Raw genomic sequence first — 26,275 nt, 5'->3', positions numbered from 1 at the left:
ACCGACCGCTGGTGGACCTGTCGACAATGGAAGAACGCCACATTATCCTGACCTACCGTCTTAACCGTGCCACTATCCATGAACTGTGTGCCCAGCTGGAGCCCGACCTGATGTCCCCCATCCGCCAACCCACAGGGATTCCCCCTCTGGTGCAGGTCCTGTCAGTACTCCATTTCTTGGCAAGTGGGTCATTTCAGACAACAGTGGGAATTGCTTCTGGGATGTCTCAGCCCATGTTTTCGAAGGTGTTATCCAGAGTGTTGTCTGCCCTGATGAAATACGTGAGGAGCTACATCCTTTTCCCTGAGGTGGGCGAATTGGCTGCAGTGAAAGGTGATTTCTATGCCCTTGGACATATTCCCAACGTCATTGGTGCCATTGATGGGACCCATGTGGCTTTGGTTCCCCCAAGAGACAGGGAGCAGGTGTACAGGAACAGAAAAAGTTACCATTCAATGAACATCCAGGTGGTGTGTTTGGCTGACCAGTACATCTCGCATGTAAATGCCAAATTCCCAGGGTCAGTGCATGACGCCTACATCCTGAGGAATAGCAGCATCCCTTACGTGATGGAACAGCTAGAGAGACACCGTGTATGGCTATTGGGGGACTCTGGGTACCCCAACCTGTCGTGGCTACTGACCCCAGTAAGGAATCCCCGGACCAGGGCAGAGGAACTGTACAATGAGGCCCATGGGCGTACTAGGAGGGTGATCAAACGCACCTTTGGCCTCCTAAAGGCCAGGTTTCGGTGCCTGCATATGACAGGTGGATCCCTAATGTACTCACCTAAGAAGGTGTGTCACATCATCGTGGCCTGCTGCATGCTTCACAACCTGGCTTTGCGCCGCCAGGTGCCTTTCCTGCAGGAGGATGGTCGAGACGGTGGTGTTGTGGCAGCGGTGGAACCTGAGGAGAGTGACGAGGAGGAAGACGACGGGGCTGAAACAGACAACAGGGACAGAATCATTGAACAGTACTTCCAATAGGACACAGGTAACAATTCAAAGATAATTTAGTAAATGTGAACTACTCTCCTGCATCTCTGCTGCCTGTCTATTTGCCCCAGTGTATGATGACTGAGTTGTGGCTTTTCCCTCCCTATTTCAGATCTGGGGTCCCCACTACGAGTCCTGTGCTTCGTTTCCCCATGGACTACAGCTTTGTGGCAGCTGTTTGTTGACTTCACTATGTACAAGGACATATTTGCACTGTCATGTCAATTACAATATTTTGAAATCACAGCCAGACTCCAGATAGTTTTGTGCAAAATAGGTGTTTATTTAAGTGCTCAAAATGGGATGGGTGGTTTCAAGTGGGTGGGGGCTATGGTGAAGGAATGTCCATGGCAGAGTCCAGAGTAACAGTCACACAGGTGCATTGTCCAGAGGCCTGTGGAGAGATGGAGCATGGGCAGTTCAAGGATGGACAGGGTGACAATGTGGGACAGTGGGATGACATCAGGTGGTATCCTTTGCTGGCGGGGGTCTTGACATCCTACTCTGTCTTCTTGCGAGATCTCAGGGCCCTCTTGCGGGGTGGTTCTTCTCCTGCATGAGGTGGGGGTCTGGTGGGCTGCTGCTGTGCGGGGGCCTCCTGTCCACTAGCGCCGGCGGAGGTGGTTGGCTGTTCTTGGTCCAGGCTAGTGGCAGGGGCCCTTTGGTGTTGTTGAGTGTCCGTCCTGGTGTTGAGGAGGTCCTGCAGCAGCCCTACCATGGTAACCAGGGTGGAGGTGAGGGCTCTGATGTCCTCCCTGTACCCCCGATAGTGTTCCTCCTGCAGTACCTGGATCTCCTGGAACCGGGCCAGTACCGTCGCCATTGTCTCCTGGGAGCGGTTGTATGCTCCCATGATGGTGGTGAGGGCCTCGTGGAGAGTGGGTTCCCTGGGCCCGTCCCCCCCCTGTCGCACAGCTGCCCTCCGAGTTGCCCTGTTTCCCTGGGCCTCTGCCCCCTGGCCGGTGTGCCCACTACCACTGCCCCCAGGTCCCTGTTGTTGTTGGGGTGGTGGGTTATCCTGGGTGCCCTGTAGTGGTAGACACACCGCAGATTGACGCGCCCTGGAGACAGAGGCATGGGCCCGCTGGGTGGGAGCTGTGCTGGTGTTCCCAGAGGGGTTTGGGTCTGTAGTGGCCTGGGCCTGTGTGAGGGGAACCGACTGTCCAGAGGTCCCCGATGGTCCGGGCTGGTCATCGGTGTCCAGGTCGACAGAGCTGCTGTCATCGCTGACGGCCTCTTGGGTGGGGGGTGTGGAGAATTCTGGGCCCTCCGCGGCGGTGTGTTGACGGTCGGGTCCTGCAGGGGTATAGAGGTATGGTTATAGTTTCAATGTGTGGCATATGGGTGTATCTGTGGGTTCCCGTGTCCCCAAGTGCTGGCATTCGTGTGTGGGGGCTTTGGTGAGGGTGGCTTGTGGGGGGGATGTGTATATGCATTGGGCATGCTTTGGTGATGGGTGTCCATGCTTAGTGGACGCATGCAGGCCTAGGTTTTTGGATGTGTGGGTTGTGATGGTGAGACATTGGCAGGGAATAGGTGTGCTGGGGGTGGGGTTGAGGATGGTGGTGGGGGTGAGGATGGTGGTGGGGGTGAGGATGGTGGTGGGGGTGAGGATGGGGGTGGGGGTGAGGGTGGGGTTCGAGGATGGGGGTGAGGGTTGGGGTATGATTTGGCATGCAGGTGGGGGGGAAGCAGTATTGAAGCTTCAACTTACCAGTATCCATTCCTCCGCCGACTCCTGCGAGGCCGTCAGGATGCAGGATGTTCAAGACTTCCTCCTCCCATGTTGTAAATTGTGGGGGTTGAGGTGGGGGTCCTCCGCCAGTCTTCTGCACGGCGATGTTGTGCCTGGATACCATGGAACGCACCTTCCCCCGTAGGTCGTTCCATCGCTTCCTGATGTCTTCCCGATTTCTGGGGTGCTGTCCCACAGCGTTGACCCTGTCGACAATCCTCTGCCATAGCTCCGTCCTCCGGGCAATGCTGGTGTATTGGATCTGTGTGCCGAACAGCTGGGGCTCTACCCGAACGATTTCCTCCACCATGACCCTGAGTTCTTCGTCTGAGAAGCGGGGGTGTCTTTGGGGTGCCATGGGGTGGTGTGTATGATGTGTGGGGTGGAGTATGTGTAGTTAAGTGTGTTGAGTGTGGTGGTGTGTGTTGTTTTGTGTGTGGATAGTGTGTGGGTGATGGTGTTGAGTGGCTGTGGCTGCTAGTTTGTGGATGGTGGTGTCTCGCTCTGGCCTTCTTTCAGAATTTTTGGTCGTAGGGGTTTGTGGGTGATGTGGGTGTGTGTTTTATATTGTATTGTGTGTGTGGGAGTGGTGTGTGTATGTGTATCAGGTGTGTGGAATTCAAATCGGCCAATGTGGCTGAGTTTTGTTCGTTTGTGTGTATTCTGACCGCGGCGGTGTGTCCCGCCAATGGAATACCGCGTTTGAAAGACCGCCGCGTGGATTCGTGGGTCGTAATGGCATGGGCGTATTTCTGTTGGCGTGACGGTGGAGGTTTTGTCACCTCCACTTTTCCGCCGACCGCTGGTCTGGCGGTCTGTTGTGGCTGTTGGATTTTCGGAGGTTTGCCTTCTGCGGGTCAGAATGACCGTGGCGGGTTTCCGCGACCGCGGCGGGATTATGGAGGATTTCTGACCGGCGGTAGGCGCCTTTTACCGCCGAGGTCAGAATGACCACCTAAGTCTAGCCCACTGCAGGTGACACCTGTCACTCCATTCCAGGTTTTGCTCCGGCTAACTAGGAGTGCCTCACATCTACCCAAGGGCTGGGATGACTGGGCAGCCGAGCACATTACATAATTAGTTTCTCAGAAAAGCCGTGGTCACTCAGGTCTCATCCGTTTCTCTCAATTACATTAGTCTCATACATACAATGACAAACCGAGGCAGTATATGTTTCAATAATGATTTTAATGAAGCAACTGCATCTTAGATAGCAAAGCCTGAGCTGCAATAACCAGGATGACACAGCATGACAGTATTAAAATTGTGACAAGGAGAGTGAAGCATAAGAATAACGCTACCATATTGTCACTACAGTCAATAGACAAATTCCTACCTAGGCTATGATAGAGCACAGCGTGTTAAGCTCTAATTCTGCCCTTCAGGTTCCCCTGGGAAGATATCATCCCCCAAGCCCTGAAGTTTGCAAAACAGCTGTAGCCAAGCATTCAGCAATCAGCATACAGTCGTGGTTCTCTGGCTAGAATCTCCCTCTAACCTGTAAGGGACAAGGAAGTGTTTTTAGAATAAAAAAGCTGATGTTCTAAGAAATGTCTCCGCTTAAAGATGCATGTTTTCTATGAATATTGGAGACTAAACTCATACCACGTTCATCTGCAACCTATCTTTCTGAAGCCTTGGAAGAAGCACAGAGTGAGCAAGAATGTCTTGTTTGAGAACGGAGTGCTGGCCTAGGCAAAAACAGTTAGATACACAGAAAATAAAACAAGACCGTAAAAGTGGGTATTGTAACCATAATAAAATAAAGCCAAATGAAATATATCTAGGTTAGAGTGCACAGCGGCATGGCCTAGTGTGTTAAAATAACGTGCATGGAGCTATACCTAAAATGGCTGCACAACAATGTCAGTTAAACTGATTTAAACTAACAATACAGACCAATAAAATTAATGTGTGTCCCAAGGGTCTGTTAAAACAAAGCAGAATCTAGTTATTATGATAAACAAAAAAATTGTTGAGATCATTTTCATGGGAATAGCTCAGTATTCCAGTTTTGACATGATATCTTTCCATTAACTCATTGCTTCTCAATAGGGATAAGGGAAGAAAGCACTGGCAAAACCAATCAGTCTGGTTTTGGCTACCACCTTTTTTGGCTTTAACAGTGCTTGTTTTGTCATAGTTTTTGTGAAACGTGATTGCTGAGAAAGTTGGTGGTCCTTGTCTACTTTGTGTGTAGGTGTGCTCTTTGTTAAAGAACAGAATGCCACCTCAGTGACCCCACATCCAACCCTGGTTTGATATTCCAGCATAACATTGTATTCTGGGAGTGTTGCTGCATGAAATGCCATGAGTGGATAAACTTGGCATGAAATGAGGGCCGCGTGACAACTATACGACTTACTTAGAACAAAAATTAAATGAATCTATTCGCAGTAAAATGTGATGTATTTATTTAGGTAGCTTTCTCATTGAACGTAAAACGAGTTACAGTGGACTTCCGGACATAGGCTGATTAACAGCGGTTCATGTAATCTCCTTTTACAGCAAGAACGGAACCAGTTCTGCTTTATTTGAGCTGGCTGTCATTGTGCAGATTTGAGCTCTAAAACAAATTGAAAAACCCTTGACTTTAAACAAAAATGCATTAAACAAATCTGGTTCTTCAAGGGTTAGCAATGGGGCAGTCAGAATTAATTCTACTCACTTTGAAGGTGCAAATTTATATAGCTGTCAAACGTCGGTCTTTGAAACCATATTAGAAACAGCTGTCCAGTACATCATAGAAATGCATTTTTGAGTGTTTAAATTGGGAGCCAAAGGTTTCCTGCTTTATCGTAGCCAAGTTCAGCCTTGATTCTCCAGCAGCCTGGAATCCTGTGCCCAGATTGCAACGCAATTTCCCCCTTTCATAGAGGCGCCAGGGCTGGAGACAGGATTCTGGTGCTTCATCAGACCACCAGTGACTTAAGTGCAGAGAATGGATTTAGCATGTGCAAGGTTAACCTATAGCTGGATTGCAAGAGCCATTTTCTTAATTTCTCCACATTGCTTCCATGTGTGGTAACAGAGACTGGTGGGGCCATCGCTGCAAGATTATGGAGTGAGCGTGATTAATCATGTTTTCTTCGATTTGGACAGAGTGTCTTTCAAGTCATAATGGTTAATGACCTCAGAATTAATACACGTTTATGGAAAGGGAGCCACATGTGGCGCTCACCTGCTTTCAGTGCGAAACAGTGAGGAAGAAGAGAGATTTTAAGACATTTACAGCCACGCACACATATTCCTTCCTTTCTTTTTGTTTTCATTCAGCCATTCTCTGTGCAGAAGACGAAGCCATCAGTGTGCTGTTGACTAGCACTGATTATTTTCACATATGATCCGGGCTCATAGTCAATTAAAACTGTGTCCCTGGGGAAATATTTTGATATCAAGTCAAGTTTTTCATTTATGATTGATCTGCAGTGGATTGAAGCTAGTGCCATAATAAATTGCTGGCAAGCACAGATTTCAAGCAATACAAATCCCGTTTTGCACCACGTTGTTCACCATTTCCAGAGAGTTTTGAGTGCTGACTTCCACCTGCGAAACCCTTTTAAAAACATGGTGCCTTATGTTTCATTTTAATGTACGTCTGTTAAGATATATTGGTTAAACGCCACCGATTCGCAGGCTTTCCTGAAGCGTAACTCCTGGAAAATTGATTAGATTCAAGGCCTAGCTCAGCGTAGAGTGACATTTAATCTCGGCATCAGCGGGTCATGTTTTCGTTGCTAAGAAAATTGAGCATTGCTCTCTCAGGACTATTTTCTGATGTGGATAGGCCGAAGATGCCTAAACACGCGCAAACCTGAAAGCAGCCAACTGCAGTGATGGCTGATGATCTGTATTTATATATAACGTTTTCTATAGCACAACTTGGCTAGAGGGCTTTATTTTAGAACACTGTACACAAGAGCCCAACATGAACAATGTATGTGTTAAATCCAGTTGAATCCTAAGTTAGACCAGAATAAGCAAAGGCTAAAACTAATTTTCTAGCAGCATCCCACACACAATCAAAATGTTTTATGTAAGAAGAGGGCAGTACGATGTAATCAACATCAAAAATATAAGAGTTTAGCACGTGAAATACAAGAAAACAAAATGTAATAATAATACATGTAAAATCCAGGATCATAATAGAATAAGCAGAGGCCAAAGTCAGCTCCCTAACATCAGATACCGTTAAAATGTCTGTTGAACAAGAGGATAGTGAGATCCTCTTTGAAGGTTGAAAGACATGAGGTGGTGCAGATATCTAAAGAAGGCAAGTTCCAAATTTGTGATGCTCTGTCCATGAATGACCACTTCATATATAGGTTTTTGTTTGAATGTAGGCGGCTCAAGGAGAAGGGATTGAGTGTTTCTTGAGCCTCATTGGCCATCTGGGATTACCAGGTTCTGAGTTAAATAAGAAGGAGTAGACATGTGTAGGACTTTTTGGGCTATGCAAGCTGTTTTACGTTGTGCTGAAACTTGTATGGGGAGCCATTGAAGAGATGTGAGGGTCAGGGTAAGGTGGTTGAATTTCTTGCAACCCAAAATAAAATAAGCAGCAGCATTTAGCACCACTCTAAGGTTGGACAGATAATAGGAATGATTTTAGGGGGGAATTCTCATAGCTCAAACCAGAAAGGGCCATTGCCTGACAGATTCTGGTAAGAAACGAATTGTCTGATTCCCTAAAGCAGTTAGAGTTGATAGAGTGTATTGTTAGTGCCCTTTTAAATCATGAAAATGAATGTAATTAACATGCAGAAATTACATGTAGACCTGTTGGACCTGGCCCTTGTGGCAGGTTCATCCCTTGACGTTTTGCCTAAATCCTCCTATTTTTTTCAGACCTCTCGCTGTTGGCTCTAGGACTCTGAGCACTTTATCACTGCTGATCAGTGCTAAATTGCAGGTGCTTTCCCTTCTAAAGTTGGTATAATTGGCATACACCTAATTGGCATACTTAATTCACCTTAAGTCCCTTGTACAGTGGTATCTCTATACCCAGGGCCTGTTGTAGGAGGCTGGGTACCTGATGGTACTTACACCTTGTGCCAGGTCCAGTTATCCCTTATTAGTAGATTAGTAGTGTTCTAGCAGTTTAGACTGATAGAGTTAGCTTTAGCAGAGCAGCTTAGGCTGAACTAGGAGACAGAGAAAGTTCCTACTATACCACTTATATCATATCGCACTATATCATAAGAATCACAATACTCAGAGTTATTAAAAATGAAGGTACTTTATTTTAGTGACAATATGCCAAAAATATCTCAGAGGATATACTCCCATAGGAGGTAAGTAAAATACACAAAATATACACACAAACCAAAATCAGGTAACTAAACAGTTAGAAATCTAGGGCAAACACTGCAGAATGCAATAGGATGCAATAGGCCTAGTTGCAACACAAACCATATACTAAGAAAGTGGAATACAAACAACCTAGGGACCCCAGGCCTAGTGTAGTGTGTAGAGGGTCACTTGGAGTGTAAGAAAACACTAAGGGTGTCCAAGATACCGCACCCCAAGACCCTGAAAAGTAGGAGTAAAGTTACCCTACTTCCCCAGAAACACACTAAAGTCGTGATGGGAGATTCTGCAAAGACCACAACTGACTGCATAGCACTGAAGAAGGATTCCTAGACCTGAGGACCTGTAAAGGAAGAGGACCAAGTCCAAGAGTCACGAAAGTGTCTGGGGGTGGGGGCAGGAGCCCACTAAACTCTGGATGAAGGTGCAAAATGGCTGCCTCCGGGTGGAAGAAGCTGAAGATTCTGTAACAATGGAAGATGCCAGGAACTTCTCCTTTACAGAAGATGTCCCACGGTGTGCTGGAGGATGCAGAGTTGTTTCCACGCAGAAAGACCGCAAACAAGCCTTGTTAGCTGCAAAGGTCGCGGTTGAAGAAAATGGGTGCTGCCGGGGCCCAGGAAGGACCAGGAGGTCGCCCCTTGGAGGAGAAGAAAGAGGGGGCACTCACCAACACAGAGAGCCCACACAGAAGCAGGCAGCACCCGCAGAAGTACTTGAACACGGGTTCAAGAAAACTGAGCATGGCGGTCGTCTCAACACTACAAAGGAGGGTCCCACGAAGCCGGTGGTCAACTCAGCGAGTTGAGCAATGCAAGACGGAGTGCTGGGGACCTGGGCTGTGCTGTGCACAAAGGATTCCTTGCAAAAGTGCACAGAAGCCCTAGCAGCTGCAGCTAACGCAGTACACAGGATTACTATCTGGCGTGGGGAGGCAAAGACTTACCTCCACCAAATTCGGACAGATGGACCACTGGACTGTCGGGGTCACTTGGATCCAGCTCCTGTGTCCCAGGGACCAAACTCATCACAATGAGAGGGGACCCAGAGGACCGGTGAAGCAGAAGTTTGGTGCCTGCGTTAGCAGGGGGAAGATTCCGTCGACCCACGGGAGATTTCTTCTTGGCTTCCAGTGCAGGGTGAAGGCAGACATTCCTCAGAGCATGCACCACCACGAAACAGTCAAGGAAGCTGGCGGGATTAGGCGCTACAATGTCGCTGGTAGCCTTCTTGCTACTTTGTTGCAGTTTTGCAGGCGTACTGGGGCAGTCGGAGGTCGATCCTTGGCAGAAGTCGAAGAGGGAGATGAAGAGGAACTCTGGTGAGCTCTTGCATTTGTTATCTGAAGAGAAGCCCACAGGAGAGACCCTAATTAGCCCTCAGAGGAGGATTGGCCACCTAGTCAGGTAAGCAACTAACAGGAGGGGTCTCTGACGTCACCTGCTGGCATTGGCCACTCAGAGGACTCCATTGTGCCCTCATACCTCTGCATTCAAGATGGCAGAGGTCTGGGACACACTGGAGGAGTTCTGGGCACCATCCCTGGGGTGGTGATGGACAGGGGAGTGGTCACTCCCCTTTCCTTTGTGCAGTTTCACACCAGAGCAGGTGCTGGGGATCAGTGAACCGGTGTAGACTGGCTTATGCAAGGAGGGCACCATCTGTGCCCTTCAAAGCATTTCCAGAGGCTGGGGGAGGCTACTCTTCCCCAGCCCTTAACACCTACTTCCAAAGAGAGAGGGTGTAACACCCTCTCTCAGAGGAATGCCTTCCTGGGACTGGGCTGCCCAGACCCCAGGAGTGCAGAAGCCTGTCTGTGGGTTGGCAGCAGCGGTAGCTGCAGTGAAAACGCCAGAGAGCTGGTTTGGCAGTACCTGGGGTCCATGCTGGAGCCCCGGGGATGCATGGGATTGGCACCCCAATACCAGATTTGGCCTGGGGGATAATTCCATGATCTTAGACATGTTACATAGCCATATTCGGAGTTACTATTGTGAAGCTACATATAGGTATTGACCTATATGTAGTGCACACGTGTTCCCACACTCCCACACTCACAAAGTCTGGGGAAATTGTCCTGAACTATGTGGGGGCACATTGGCTAGTGCCAGGGTGCCCTCACACTTAGTAACTTAGTAACATTGCACCTAACCTTCACTAAGTGAGGGTTAGACATATAGGTGACTTCTAAGTTACTTAAGTGCAGTGTAAAATGGCTGTGAAATAACGTGGACGTTGTTTCACTCAGGCTGCAGTGGCAGTCCTCTGTAAGAATTGTCTGAGCTCCCTATGGATGGCAAAAGGAAAGCTGCAGCCCGTAGGGATCCCCTGGAACCCCAATACCCTGGGTATCTAGGTACCATATACTAGGGAATTATAAGAGTGTTCCAGTGTGCCAATCAGAATTGGTAACAATGGTCACTAGCCTGCAGTGACAATTTTAAAGGCAGAGAGAGCATAAGCACTGAGGTTCTGATTAGCAGAGCCTCAGTGACACAGTTAGGCACCACACAGGGAACACATTCAGGCCACAATTATGAGCACTGGGGTCCTGGCTAGCAGGGTCCCAGTGAGACAGGCAAAATCAAACTGACACACAAGTAATAAATGGGGGTAACATGCCAGGCAAGATGGCTTTCCTACACCTGTAAATTAAATGCTACTAGTGGGCCTGCAGTGCTGCTTGTGCCACCCACCGAAGTAGCCTTTCAAACCTGTCTCAGGCCTGCTAGCGCAGGGCCTGTGTGCCCAGTTTTCTGCCACAGGAACCTGGTATGTAAATTTATGTCTGAGCTCCCTATGGATGGCAAAAGGAAAGCTGCAGCCCGTAGGGATCCCCTTGAACCCCAATACCCTGGGTATCTAGGTACCATATACTAGGGAATTATAAGAGTGTTCCAGTGTGCCAATCAGAATTGGTAACAATGGTCACTAGCCTGCAGTGACAATTTTAAAGGCAGAGAGAGCATAAGCACTGAGGTTCTGATTAGCAGAGCCTCAGTGACACAGTTAGGCACCACACAGGGAACACATTCAGGCCACAATTATGAGCACTGGGGTCCTGGCTAGCAGGGTCCCAGTGAGACAGGCAAAAACAAACTGATACACAAGTAATAAATGGGGGTAACATGCCAGGCAAGATGGCTTTCCTACACCTGTAAATTAAATGCTACTAGTGGACCTGCAGTGCTGCTTGTGCCACCCACCGAAGTAGCCTTTCAAACCTGTCTCAGGCCTGCTAGCGCAGGGCCTGTGTGCACAGTTTTCTGCCACAGGAACCTGGTATGTAAATTTATTTACCAGGCCCAGAACTCCCTTTTTACTACATGTAAGTCACCCCTAAGGTAGGCCCTAGGGAGCCCTATGGGCAGGGTGCTATGTAGATAGAAGGCAGGACATGTGCCAGGGAGCGTGGCCTGTCCTGGTAGTGACAAACAGCCTAACTTGGCCCCGTATTTATACTTTTTTAGCGAGTTTGCACCGCTTTTGCGTTAAAACATGATGCAAATACGGCGCTAAAGAGGTATAAATATGGGCCTTGGTGTCTCACTGCTGTGAGTGCTGCCTTCTTCATAGGATTGCATTAGAAATGCCCTGCCTTATATGTAGGGTGTATTGTCTGATTTATGTGGGGTAGCGTACGCATGTTTGGTATGGTTGTAATGGTGATGAGAAATGCTGCTTACTGGTGCAAGTGGATTTTTTATTACTATTACAGAAATGCCACTTCTAGAAAGTGAGCATTTCTCTGCGCTTATGACGCTGGTGTTTTGCAGCTTGACTCCTATCCAAGTCTGGGCTGAGTGACAGTTGGGCTTTGTGCATACTTTTCATACAGCCTGTACACAGGGAGGGTGGAGGTGTCACAGAGGTGCATCTGCATGCTGAATAGTCTTCCTGGGCTGAGAGAAGGGAGAGGCGGGCACACCTGCATTTGTAAAGGCTGTGCCCTGGCCTCACACAATAGGGTTGTTTACCCCCAACTGATGTTTGGAGCCTGTGCTGGAGGAGAAAGGGGGGCACTCCCAGAAGCAGTTGTAACTGGTTGGAACCTCCTCTCCCCTTCCTTTGTAACACACTGTACAAATGAATATATGTACAGAGGAATTTTCCCCACAATTTGGGAACTCTTGGAGACATTTTGGAACTTACCTGGAACTGTACACAGATTGCTGGAGGGACCCACAAGGAACCGCCATGGACTGCTGCTGTTGTGCTGACCTGTGACCTGCTGGGTCACTAGGAGAGACTGCCATCTTCCTGCATCCCCCTTGCGGTGGCCTGCTGCTGGGCCCTGCCACCTGTGCTACTTTGTCCTGGACTGTTGTCCCCCAGGGGCAGGGTGCTGTGGCCCCTGACCCCTGCAACTCTACCAGAAGCGCATGAGGAGTGCTTCTCCTTTCCTGTTATAGCACCTTGGGAGCGCTTTTGAATAATGCTGAGTAGCACCCTGCGTTCAGACGAGAAAAGCGTCTGAAGCATGCTGTGGCCATAAATCGTTGCGCACTTAGAAAGCGTGTTGTTCCTGCCAAAATCACCGCCGCAGCACGGCGGCCTGTTTTACATTAAGCACGAGGACGCTTTGCTTCCCTGTGCCCCAGGGCACCATCGTTTGAAGCAAAGGAACGAGCGTGCTCCTATCGTGCCCCCGGGGTGAAGTGCGCTCTGAGGAGTACCTCAGGGCACAGGCAGGCACCCATCCTGGTGCCTGCCCTCTGTTACGGCCCAGGCGGACCCGTTTCTGCAGTGAAGCCGGGCAGGGGAAAGGAAGTCTCATCTGAGGCTCCCCCGCCCCACTGGCCCTCACTTGTTGTTTTGGGGTCTTGTTTGGCCTACCCCTCTTTGGTTGGAGGGGCGGTTGAGGCCCAGGGTGAGGCTCCCAGAGAACGCGGGCCCCAGGAGGGGCTTGATGTGAGTATCCTCGTGAAGGGCGGGTGGGGTGGAAGCCTTATCGGAGGCCCCCGTGCTGCCGGGCCCCAATTGCTTTTGCTGGCTTTGGCCCCCCTTGTAGAAGGGCGCGTGAAGGCCCGGAGGGGGCCCCAGAGATTGCAGGTCCCAGGATGGACCCGTCATAAACCTAGAGGGGGTGCGTGTCACCCCCCTCCCCCCCAATCACCAGAAGGCCCCTGTTTTGCACAGTGGAGCACCGGGGGCCCGTTTGTTTTCTTCCTGGCACCAGGTGTGCCGTTTTCATCAGGACTACAGGTACTTGGCATCACCATATACTTTCTAAATGTTTCTGATGGGACATTGTAGGCTGATATGTTTTCCTGGACTTCTGATGATGTGTACATATATGTTTTGATAATTTTCCTTTTATGGACATAATATGCTAATATGTTTTCCTGACTTGCCATATGTTTTATAATGTTCCTGATATGGGTGTTTATGATATTTCTATGACAAGTACATTTGTGTTGTAATGTGATTTCTGACTACTGCTTATGTTGCAGAATACTAAGTAACCTGTGTGTTATATGTGACTACTGCTGGTTCTGCAGAGTAACTAATTTGTAACGTTCTGACAACTGATAAGGTGGCAGGATATTACTGACATGTTGTGTGTGGTCTAATAATTGTGTTGTGTACAATATAGTATATTTTCATATCACTTGGTGTTGTGGTTCCTTTGTAGTGGGGATAGTGCGTCACATGTGCTGTGTGTGTTGTGCAAACGCTTTACACATTGCCTCTGGGATAAGCTTGACTGCTCGTGCCAAGTGACCAAGTGGGTAAGAAGGAGTTATCTTGGGTGTGTAACTCCCTTGGCCTGACTAGAGTGGGTGGGTTCTGCCTGGCTTAGGTACATACCCTAGTCAACCAGAAACCCAATTTCTAACAAGACCTCAGATGAAAAGCCATATTTAAATCAAGTGGGAACATTAAGCTGTCACATTTACACGTTTTAGGTTTGAAAAGCTGCAGAATGCACTTTTTACAGAAGCTGACCTAGGTTAAGAATGTAAAATGTTAATATTCAGTAAAGCTGACACATTAAGAAATATATGACTTAATAAAAGGATGTTAGATTTCAATCTTCCCATAGTTTTGTTTGCAATAGATTATAATAATGTATTAAATTTTTAGTTTAATATCCCCAGAATGTTGCTACATTAACAATAGTTTAGTTCAGTGATTCCCAACCATTTGACTTCTGTGCCTCCCCCCCCTCAACTTTATCATTACTGGAAGTCGGGGACCCTGGTCTAATAACTGTTGATGATTTAAAACACAAAACAATACACAAAAATACAGAAACAAGTATTCATCAAACACATACACAAATGATAACACATTTTTTTAAATTTGCAAACAAATATAAATTACATTTCTAAATTCAATTGAATCCACACATTGTCAGTTCTATATTCTGTTTGATGCACCTGCACTGTTCCCATATATCAATCTGAGGATACTGATTTAAGTTTTAGCCTCCAATATCAAATTCCTTGACATTGAGTATATTTAAGCATTTTCAATTGTACATTTCACCACAGTCGCAGCCCCCCTGAGAAGGCTCCACAGACCCCCAGGGATAACTGGACCACAGGTTGGTAACCACTGGTTTAGTTAATTGAAATGGATGAGAAACATAAGATTTTTTAAAGTTCTATAAAGGCCATGGACTGTAGTATTCTTACAGCAGACTAATTGTGGGAACTCTCCTGTGATTCAACAACATGTTTCACAAAATGTTTCATTCAAATTTTGATATCTCTAAACTATTGTTTTTTGACTGCTTAGACAACAGAAGCTTTTCTGTTCCCATGAAGACCCCACAAGCTGATTGGATGAGTGGGTGGAAGATGAAGATAACTTGTGTCAAATATTTGATATGTAAATTTTATAAAAGTGAGTGGTCCTAAAGAAGGATGTGAATCTACTCTTGATGCTGCTTTAGAGGCTGCTTTGCAGATGCTTCTCAGATTCATTCTGAGAGAGCTTTTCATTTTCCCTGCCTGAATCTATTCTGCTCTGAGATTCTACTGAGCGTCTTGAACCTCCCTCTATGGGAAGTTCTGCTCTGATTAATTTTTTAGATGTAATGCTAAAAGCTTCATGTTACCACCTCTCGATTTTGGAGATCTATATGAGTTCTAACTGATGCTTTTCTCTCATTCTCCAGTCTTTGAGTAGGGATGTTTTTTTTTATGGAACACTCCTAAATGTTATTGTTCTGTTATTGATCATTTGTGATTATCTTGAGTGATCTATTTGAATAGCTGAGATTTAATATTGATTCTTCTAATAAAGAACTTTGAGACTTTATTAAAATTTTAAATACTCATGCCAACTCTCATCATTGACTCTCAAGAGTTTGAAATCAAAACTATGATGACTAGTTGATTTGATTTGCAGCTCCTGATTAATTCTTTCTTACAGCCAAGGTCTGCGAGGCTAGCCTGTGTAATCAGGGACATCTGTTTTGATGAGTTGGAAAGATTACACCGTAAACCAAATGTTTAACTAAGGTCCCAACTCCCCCAGTACCTTAAGATACTGTAGAGATTAGTGTTTTTTTAGGTTATGTTTGTTGTCTAAGAAGATACCTTGGAATTTTCACATTGGTTGCTTTAAAGTCAACAAAAGTACCAAATTCTATCCATGGTTGGATAGATTGGCAGGGTTTATTTGGGGAGATAGACTTAAACTCAATTTTTGAGGGATTGAGTTTTAAGTGATGAATTAACATTCGTCTTTGGACATTTTTGAGAGTTGGAAAAACAGTATAAGATTCTTGGGTCATATAGATCTGGGTATCATTGGCATGGAAAAGTACCCCACAGTTTCTGTGGGTGGTCCCAAGAGGTTCACAAGAAATATTAAATAGAGTCAGTGACAGGATGAATTATTGTGGGACTCCTTGTTGCAGGCTGCCCTTGTTGGATAAAATGTTGCTGGTTTTCACCACTTGGGTTTGGTTAGATATGTATGAGGAGACCAACTTTAATACCATACCACCAATGCCTATATGGTTCTCAAGGATGTTGATCAAGGAGCAGAAATATGTAGGAAGGACCTGTGCCCAAAAACCAAAGGCTATTGTTGACAACTTGTAAAAGAGCAGTCTCTGTGCCACAATTCTGTCTGAAACCTGACTGAAAGCTGACAAGAGATTGTTCCATTGGATACTAGTGAAAGAGTTGGGTAGCTGCATAGCTTTCAATCACTTCCACCAAGAAGGGAAGACCTGAAAAAAGACAGACATTTTTAAGGTCACTATGGTCCTCTTAGGGTTTCTTCAGAAGAGGTGAGAGGATGAGTTTTCAAGGTACAGGAAATTACCCTTGCATAAGCAATACATTAACTATGTTGGTCCACAGTAAGTTAACACAACTGTCTGGCCAGGTCTCTGCCAATGTTGCCTGGATCTGCATCCATGAAGTGATTCAAGGGTTTGACATTCATAATGATTTTGAGAAGCTCAGGCTTCAAGCGAACTGTAAAATAAAACCAGGATGTTTGACAATTAATGCTTAGCTTCTCCTCATTCAGGAGATCAGGGATTCAAGGAAGAGAGAGTTCAATAGATTTGACCTTTTCAGTAAAGAATACAACAAAATCTTCAAATTTCAATTCAGGAATTCCATTTGGGCCAATCAAGATGCAGTGTTTGTCCATTTTTAGAAGTCAAACATATGTGTCAGGCAATGTTTGGCAGTGTCCAGGAGATATTTGATAAGAGAGGATGTGGACTAGATAATATATAATTTTTTTCTGGCATCCCTTACCTGACTCGTAGACCCAATAAAAAGAGAATTTCTCCAACTCTTACCTAGACTCCTTTTCCTTTCCAAATATAGATACTTCATTAACCACGGACAGAAGGTTTCAGTCTTTTCTTTTTGATTTTCAAAGGAGAGCACACCTCTATCAGTGCTATCACATAATTGTTCTACTCAGCTACAGCAGCACTGATTTTGTCTTGATGAGCAGCAGGTGGGAGGAGAATTATAGCCTTGCTTGTGAGTGTGTTAATGTCTGAAACTTTGGTGTCCTGAAATCAAAAGATTTGCTTTTTTGTTGACGAAGTGGGAAAAGTAGGATGAAGGGGATATGAAAATGGCAGCACCAGTTGTCCAAGATGGGTCATCAGTGAATAGGAGGATCCCTTTGGCAATTATCAGATGAGTACAGACAGTACAGACCCTTTGGACTGGGAAGGCTTCATACAGTGTTGGCACAGATCATTATCTTGAAGTGAAGATTGAAGATTCTGAGGACGATGTTGGTCTCAGAGATTAGCAATTGGGTCCTGGTGATCTCTATGAGTTCCTACAAGTATGCGTTATTCTTACCTGGTGCTAGTAAATTATGTAATTGCTGAGGTGATGTGAGCAGACTTCTAAAGAAAAGCATTCAGAGTAACAATATTGATCAGTGGGAATTCATTTGCACCAAATTGTATTCTTGTAAATGATTATAATTCTGTCTTAATACAATTTTAATACATTGTCATGTCCTTTCACTCTTTATCACAATATCCCTTCACAAAAATTCAAATAATCAAAGAACTCAGGATGAGCCAATCATGCACCAATTGGGTGGTGGTATAGGACCCTATGATGAAACATACCATCGAGCATGGGAAAGGGGTACCAACCTCTTTTAAAATAACCCAGCAATCATATTGGATGATTTATTACATTAGAGAAAAGTAAGTCCAGGAATTCTCTTTCATAGCATAGGAACCCTAGGATATGGTGAGTTTGAGTGGCCACATATAAATAGCAATAGCTTACTTCCTAAGAATTGTGCCAGCATTCAGGAGGATACTGAAGACATTTTAGCTGAAATCTAATCCACTGCATGAGGCAACAGATCATTTTCCTGAAAGCAATATAATTTGCTTGCACATAAATACACAATGGTAAGTCTTTCCAGGTTCTGGCTGAGGTCGCTGCAAGAGAGCACCCTCCCTGCCTCATTTTCCTATATCTTGGGGTGACCATAAAGAATTTGTGTGTGGATGTCAGTTCTCTCCTGGACACATACCAGGCAAAAATAGATTTCAAATACATATCATGACTTGTATTGTAAAGGATTTTGTGTCCGAAACAGAGGGACTCAAAAAGGCATCTTTTTTATAGGAACCCAATACAGTTACTGAGATCCTGAGTTACTGAAATAAGAGATGATCTCCTGAGACCTAGTGTGATCCTGGCGGCAGAACTGTGCAGTAACAGAAACTTATGGATAAGATACTTTGGTGCCCCAGCCAAACATGAGTTACAATAATCTAACCTAGCTATGTTCAGCACCTATACACTACTTTTTTTAAAGGAATAAAAGTTAGAATCTTCTTAACTAAGGTAGTAGATTAAAGCATGTATAACAAATTGTTGTTACGTGCTTCTTTAAATTTAGATCTTTATCAGCATAAATGCCTTGATTTCCTGCTTGTGTTTAAGGGATGGGAGCAGTTCCGAGCTTTTCGGGCAACCTTTTGGAGGACCAGCCCACGTCTTATTGAAAAACCACTATCTCTGTATATTTTCACCATTCAACACCAATTTACATCTGCCCATTTAGCAGTCTCATTCAGGGATTATCTGAAATTCGCTGCTGCCTTTCCTTAATCCCCATCCAGTCTGATAACTAACTGTGTGTCATCTACATAGGTGAAAAAGAGATGTTAGAATTCCTCTATACTGCCTGTCCTTGCAATCACATCCAAGGATAGAGTCTTGTAAAAGTAAGAGGAGATCAACAACATTAGATGAAGTGTTTTTAAGATAGTTCTCTGTAATTATGAAGATGTTGAGGCCATGGTGACATTGGGTCAAGGATCTCCAAGTGATGCTTAACTGAAGAACAGCAGTTATTCAGCAGCTGTCAATGGGAGGATTAAATGCTTATGGAAACAGTAATGACTAGTTTATTCAAGGGGCACTTGGATTGGGATGAGATGAATCAGTGAGCCTGATTTGCTCCAGGGGGGATTTGGGAGAAGTATGCATTTTACATTCTAGGACATTACCTTTAAATGGTGTGTTCCATAATGGTGTCTTTTGGGTATGGGTCTTTGAATGATGATTTATTCACTGGCGCATTACAGTCCTTCTTTACTTACTGGGATATTGTCAAACTGACCTAGCTAAGGTACTCAAAGTCACTGGTCGATAATGGCATGTTTATTGTACCTTGACTAATTTAGCACTGTGTAAAGGTGCTTCTCTATGATTCATTTTTATGCCGGGGTTTTGAGATATCTCATTAGTTTCTCTTCCAAACTGCCTGTAAAATCTAACACTAAATATTTACGTTATTTTCTGATTAACCCCATCGCTGCCAGGCCTTTTCCCCCTCAGATGCCAAGCCTTTTTTTGGCTATTTGGGGCAGTTTGCGCTTAGGCCCTCATAACTTTTTGTCCACATAAGCTACCCACGCCAAATTTCCGTCCTTCTTTTCCAACATCCTAGGGATTCTAGAGGTACCCAGACTTTGTGGGTTCCCCAGAAGGAGGCCAAGAAATTAGCCAAAATACAGTGAAAATTTCGTTTTTTTCAAAACAATGGGAAAAAGGGGCTGCAGATGAAGGCTTGTGGTTTTTTTTCCCTGAAAATGGCATCAACAAAGGGTTTGCGGTACTAAAATCACCAGCTTCCCAGCTTTCAGGAACAGGCAGACTTGAATCAGAAAACCCAATTTTTCAACACAATTTTGGCATTTTACTGGGACATACCCCATTTTTATGTTTTTTTGTGCTTTCAGCCTCCTTCCGGTCAGTGACAGAAATGGGCATGAAACCAATGCTGGATCCCAGAAACCAAAACATTTCTGAAAAGTAGACAAAATTCTGAATTCAGCAAGGGGTCATTTGTGTAGATCCTACAAGGGTTTCCTACAGAAAATAACAACTGAAAAAAAACATATTGAAATTGAGGTGAAAAAATCTGCAATTTTTCTCTACGTTTTACTCTGTAACTTTTTCCTGCAATGTCAGATTTTTAAAAGCAATATACCGTTATGTCTGCTGGACCCTTCTGGTTGCGGAGATATATAGGGCTTGTAGGTTCATCAAGAACTCTAGGTACCCAGAGCCAATAAAGGACCTGTATCCTGCAGTGGGTTTTCATTCTATACCGGTATACAGCAATTCATTTGCTGAAATATAAAGAGTAAAAAATAGCTATCAAGAAAACCTTTTTTATTTCCAAAATGGGCACAAGATAAGGTGTTGAGGAGCAGTGGTTATTTGCACATCTCTGAATTCCGGGGTGCCCATACTAACATGTGAATTACAGGGCATTTCTCAAATAAACGTCTTTTTTTACTCACTCTCTTATATTTCGAAGGAAAAAATGTAGAGAAAGACAAGGGGCAACAACACTTGGTTTGCTATTGTATGTTCCCCCAAGTCTCCCGATAAAAATGATACCTCACATGTGTGGGTAGGCCTAGCTCCCGCAACAGGAAATACCCCAAAACACAATGTGGACACATCCCATTTTTTGACAGAAAAGAGAGGTGTTTTTTGCAAAGTGCCTACCTGTAGATTTTGGACTCTCGCTCAGCCGGCACCTAGGGAAACCTACCAAGCCTGTGCTTTTTTGAAAACTAGAGACCTAGGGGAATCCAAGATGGGGTGACTTGTGGGGCTCTCACCAGGTTCTGTTACCCAGAATCCTTTGCAAACCTCAAAATTTGGCTAAAAAACAAATTTTCCTCATATTTCAGTGACAGAAAGTTCTGGAATCTGAGATGAGCCACAAATTTCCTTCCACCCAGCGTTCCCCCAAGTCTCCTGATAAAAATGGTACCTCACTTGTGTGGGTAGGCCTAGCGCCCACGAAATGAAATGGCCCAAAACACAACGTGGACACATCCCATTTTTTTTACAGAAAACAGAGGTGTTTTTTGCAAAGTGCCTACCTGTAGATTTTGGCCCCTAGCTCAGCCGGCACTTAGGGAAACCTACCAAACCTGTGCATTTTTTAAAACTAGAGACCTAGGGGAATCCAAGATGGGGTGACCTGTGGGGCTCTGACCAGGTTCTGTTACCCAGAATCCTTTGCAAACCTCAAAATGTGGCTAAAAAAACACATTTTCCTCACATTTCGGTGACAGAAAGTTCTGGAATCTGAGAGGAGCCACAAATTCCCTTCCACCCAGCGTTCCCCCAAGTCTCCCGATAAAAATGATACCTCACATGTGTGGGTAGGCCTAGCTCCCGCAACAGGAAATGCCCCAAAACACAACGTGGACACATCCCATTTTTTGACAGAAAACAGAGGTGTTTTTTGCAAAGTGCCTACCTGTAGATTTTGGCCTCTAGATCAGCAGGAATCCTAGGGAAACCTACCAAACCTGTGCATGTTTTAAAACTAGAGACCTAGGGGAATCCAAGATGGGGTGACTTGTGGGGCTCTAACCAGGTTCTGTTACCCAGAATCCTTTGCAAACCTCATAATTTGACTAAAAAAACACATTTTCCTCACATTTCGGTGACAGAAAGTTCTGGAATCTGAGAGGAGCCACAAATTTCCTTCCACCCAGCGTTCCCCCAAGTCTCCCGATAAAAATAGTACCTCCCTTGTGTGGGTAGGCCTAGCATCCACGAAAGGAAATGGCCCAAAACACAACATGGACACATCAAATTTTTTCACAGAAAACAGTGCCTACCTGTGGATTTTGGCCTCTAGCTCAGCCGGCCCCAGGGGGGGCAGAAATGGCCTAAAATAAATTTCCCCCCCCCGGGGAGCGACCCTTGCCTACGGGGTCGCTCCCCTTGAGTGACGGCGCAAAATAAAAAGATCCCCGGTGCCTAGTGGTTTTTGCCCCCTTTGGGGGCAGATTCACCTAAAATCGTCCGATTTGCCCCCAAGGGGGGAAGAAATGGTCTAACTACAATTTGCCCCTCCAGGGGAGCGACCCTTGCCCAAGGGGTCGCTCCCCATCTCTAAAAAAACAAACAAACAACAAAAAAAACACTAATTTTTTTTTAGCCCTGGCGCCTAGAGGTTTCTGCCCCCCTGGGGGCAGATCGCCTAATAACAATAGGCCGATCTGCCCCCGGGGGGGCAGAAATGGCCTAAAATAAATGTGCCCCCAACCCCCGGGGAGCGACCCTTGCCTACGGGGTCGCTCCCCTTGCATGATGGCGCAAAAAAAAAGATCCCTGGTGCCAAGTGGTTTCTGCCCTCCCTGGGGCAGATTGACCTAAAATTGGCCGATCTGCCCCCAAAGTGGGCAGAAATGGCCTAAATACAATTTGCCCCTCCAGGGGAGCGACCCTTGCCTAAGGGGTCGCTCCCCATCTCTAAAAAAACGAACAGATAAAAAGAAGAAAAAAATTGCCCTGGCACCTAGAGGTTTCTGCCCCCCCTGGGGGCATATCGGCCTAATAACAATAGGCCGATCTGCCCCCAGGGTGGGCAGAAAGGGCCTAAAATAAATTTGCCCCCCCACACCCTCCCCGGGGAGCGACCCTTGCCTACAAGGTTGCTCCCCTTGCGTGACGGTGCAAAAAAAAGATCCCTGGTGCCTAGTGGTATCTGCCCTCCTTGGGGGCAGATTGACCTAAAATCGGCCGATCTGCCCCCAAAGTGGTCAGAAATGGCCTATTGCCTACGGGGTCGCTCCCCTTGCGTGATGGCCAAATACAATTTGCCCCTCCAGGGGAGCGACCCTTGCCTAAGGGGACGCTCCCTATCAGTAAAACAGCAACAACAACAAAAATCCCCGGTGCCTAGTGGGGGGCAGAAATGGCCTAAAATAAATTTGTCCCCCACGGGAACCACCCTTGCCTAAGGGGTCGCTCCCCACCTCTAAAACAAAAAACTAAACAAAAACAAAAAAAAGAAAAAATTATCCCTGGTGCCTAGAGGTTTCTGCCCCCCCCAGATCAGCCTAATAATAGGGGGGGCAGAAAAGGCCTTAAAAAAAATGCCCCCCCCGGGGTCGCTCCATTATGTCAATTTCATTTTTTAAATAAAATCCCTAGTGTCTAGTGGGCGTTTTGATAGCCGGATTGCTTTCAATCCGGCTGCCAAAACGCAGAGAGAGACTTCAAATGGAAGGAAATAACTTTCCTTCCCTTTGAAGCCTCTCTCGGCCTCTCCACGTGATCGGAAGAGAAATGCAAAGCATTTCCAGCAATTCCAGCGCGATAGGAGGAGGCCCTGTGACAAACAGCGCGCGATCGTGCGCTGACGTCACAGGGGGGTTGGAGGGGGTTCCGGACCCCCCCAGGACTTAATGGTTACGTCCATGGCGCCACACGGGCGCAGCCATGGACGTAACCGTTACGTCCGTGGCGACGAAGGGGTTAACCCCTGAAACTTCAACATACATCAGAGGAAGTGTGTGATTTTCTAGATTTGAACTTCATGCTCAGTTACATTGTTGCCGTCAGGATGTGATCTGGGGATTGTTCATAATGGTGAGAGATAGTCATGCAGGCAGTTTTCTATCATAGATGTATTCCTTTTAACACAGTCTTTAACCGGTTCGGTGCCTTGGACGAGATGATCTAGTCCAAGGCTACAGTTCCCCTGTGCCTTGGACGAGATCATCTCATCCTAGGCACAGGGGAACTTGGGGGAGCGCTAGCGCGCCCACCCGTGCACCCCCTCCCCCCCCAGGCGGGGATGGAAGGGGAAGACCTTCCCCTTCCACCCCCGCCCCCCCCCCCCACGGCAATCCGATGACGTCAGCGCGCGCACAGCGCGCTGACGTCATCTAGTGTTGCCGGGCGTGCTGGAAGCCATTTGCTTCCAGCGCGTCTTCGGAGGAGGACATCAAAGGTGAGTCCTCTCCGTTTTTGGGGGGTGGGGGGTGGTGAAAACAGACACGGGGGAAAGGAAAGTGTTTTTCCTTTCCCCCTGTGCCTGTTTTCACAAGATTCCTGCTCCACAACCGTGGGCAGGGCCCGCGATCGTGGAGCAGGAATCTCCACTAGCCACCAGGGATTTTCTTTGTTGGTTATTTTGGGGGCGACCCCTTGGGCAAGGGTCGCCCCCCCCGGGGCAATTTTTTTTTGTATTTCGCCCCCCCCCCCCGGGGGGCAGATCTGCCGATTTTTCAGCGGATCTGCCCCCGGGGGGGGGCGAAAACCACTAGACACCAGGGATTTTATTATTTGTGTGTATTTTGGAGGTGACCCCTTGGGCAAGGGTCGCCCCCCCCGGGGGCATTTTTTTTTTGTATTTTGCCCCCCCCCCCCCCCGGGGGCAGATCTGCCGATTTTTCGGTGGATCTGCCCCCAGGGGGGGGGGGGGGCGAAAACCACTAGACACCAGGGATTTATTTTTATTGTAAAGTTTTTTTGGGGGGGCGACCCCTTGGGCAAGGGGCGCCCCACTGGGGGGCTATTTTTTTAGTATTTCCCCCCCCCCCCGGGGGCAGATTGCCAATTTTTGGGCTGATCTGCCGCCGGGGGGGGGGGGGGAGGGGGCGAAATCCACTAGACACCAGGGATTTTGTTTTTATTGTTTATTTTGGGGGCAACTCATTGGGCAAGGGTCGCTCTGGGGAGCTTTTTTCTGTTTCGGCCCCCCCGATGGCAGACCAGCCATTTTTTGGACGATATGGCCCGGGGGGGGGGTGGAAGCACACTAGGCGCCAGGGATTGTGTTGTGTGTGTGTGTGTGGTGTGTGTTTGGGGGCACCTCTTGGGCAACGGTCGCCCCCCTAAGGTGGGGAAAATTTGTATCGCCCATCTCTGCCCCTAATTTTGTAGGCCCATGTGCCCCCAAGGAGGGCAGAAACCACCAATAAGGCAGGGATTTTTTTGTTTTGTTTTGTGTTGTGCTGGGGGTGCCCCCTTTGGGAAGGGTCGCCCCCTGAAAGGTGGCACAGAGGTGTTGCCCATTTCTGCCCCCCTTGGGGGCAGATTGGCCAATTTTATTACGCCCATCTACCCCCGAGGGGGGCAGGATCCACTTAGGTACCCGGGACAACTTCTAAGTTCTTGGTGGTGGGGTGTTTGTCAACTGGCAAAGTATTTGTATTTGTGATTATAACAATTTATTTCTTCTTTTTCTTCTAGTTCAACGCTTTTGCTTCCTTTGCTGTGGATCTTTGCGGTTTTGGCAGTAGTTGTCCTGTGGTTTGCATAGTTGCATGTTTTAGGTAAGTGAAAGCAATTTACTCCAAAGGAGTATTGTTGACATGCATGAATGACATGTTTGTAGGTGGTGTACTAAATGCAGTATTGTGTGTTTGACATTGTCCTTAGACTTGAGCACAGTGATGTTTGTGTTGTCATATGACTAATTTGCTTTTTTCTTTTTTCTTTTTAGTGGGATATCATTGGTGATTGCTGTGTCTGTGTAGAGTAGTTGCTTGGTGAGTAGCTATTTCAGGCAACTGAGTGGTATAGTTTTTTGTAGTACATAACTCTTTGTGATAAAGCTACACTTTGTTTATTACTTATTTTAGTGCTAGTTGTTGTTGGCAATCAATTTGTTGTTAGGATCATGGCTAGCCGCAAAGTGACCGCTCAGCAGGTTGTTCACATGCTCTTTGAGTCGTCTTCAGACCATGATTACGACACTGACTCTGCATCTGAGGCAAAGGAGGAAGCAGGAGATTCTGGAAGTGAGTTTTCTGTCCGAGAGTATTCTTCTGATGAGGAAGCTACTCTCAGTGCAGATGAAGGGCCTGTGTTAGAGGAGGACATTGATGTGCCAAGAGTGCAGCAGCCTGGGTCTGAAGGGTTTCCCATTGGAAGACCTGACACCTGGATTGCCCCAAACATGGAGCAGCCACAGTTACCTGCATTTACTGGTCTCCCAGGGTGTAGAGTTAATACGGAAAACTTTCTGCCTGTCCATTTCTTTCACTTGTTTATGGAAGATGTATTTTTGGAAGAGATTGTGGAGCAGACAAATGTGTATGCAGAGCAATATTTGCGGGACAACGCTGCCAGACTTAAGCCTCAGTCTAGAGCTACTCATTGGGTTCCCACATATCTGGAAGAGATGAAAAGGTTTTTAGGTTTGTCTTTTTTGATGGGGTTGATCAGGAAGCCGTCACTGGCTTCTTATTGGTCTACTAGTCCCTTGATGGCAACTGCTATATTTCCTGCAACTATGACACGTAATCGGTATTTGCTTCTTCTTCGTATGCTGCATTTTGTAGACAATGCTTTAGCCTTGCCACGAGATCACCCTGATTGTGACCGCCTTTTTAAGATTAGGCCTGTCCTTGATCATTTTGTGGATCGGTTTTCAGAGGTCTATGTTCCAGGCAAAGAGATAAGTGTGGACGAGTCTTTGGTCCCTT

Source organism: Pleurodeles waltl, chromosome 4_1, assembly GCF_031143425.1.
Source record: "Pleurodeles waltl isolate 20211129_DDA chromosome 4_1, aPleWal1.hap1.20221129, whole genome shotgun sequence".
Classification (NCBI taxonomy): domain Eukaryota; kingdom Metazoa; phylum Chordata; class Amphibia; order Caudata; family Salamandridae; genus Pleurodeles; species Pleurodeles waltl.
Note: the sequence above shows the minus strand (reverse complement) of the source record.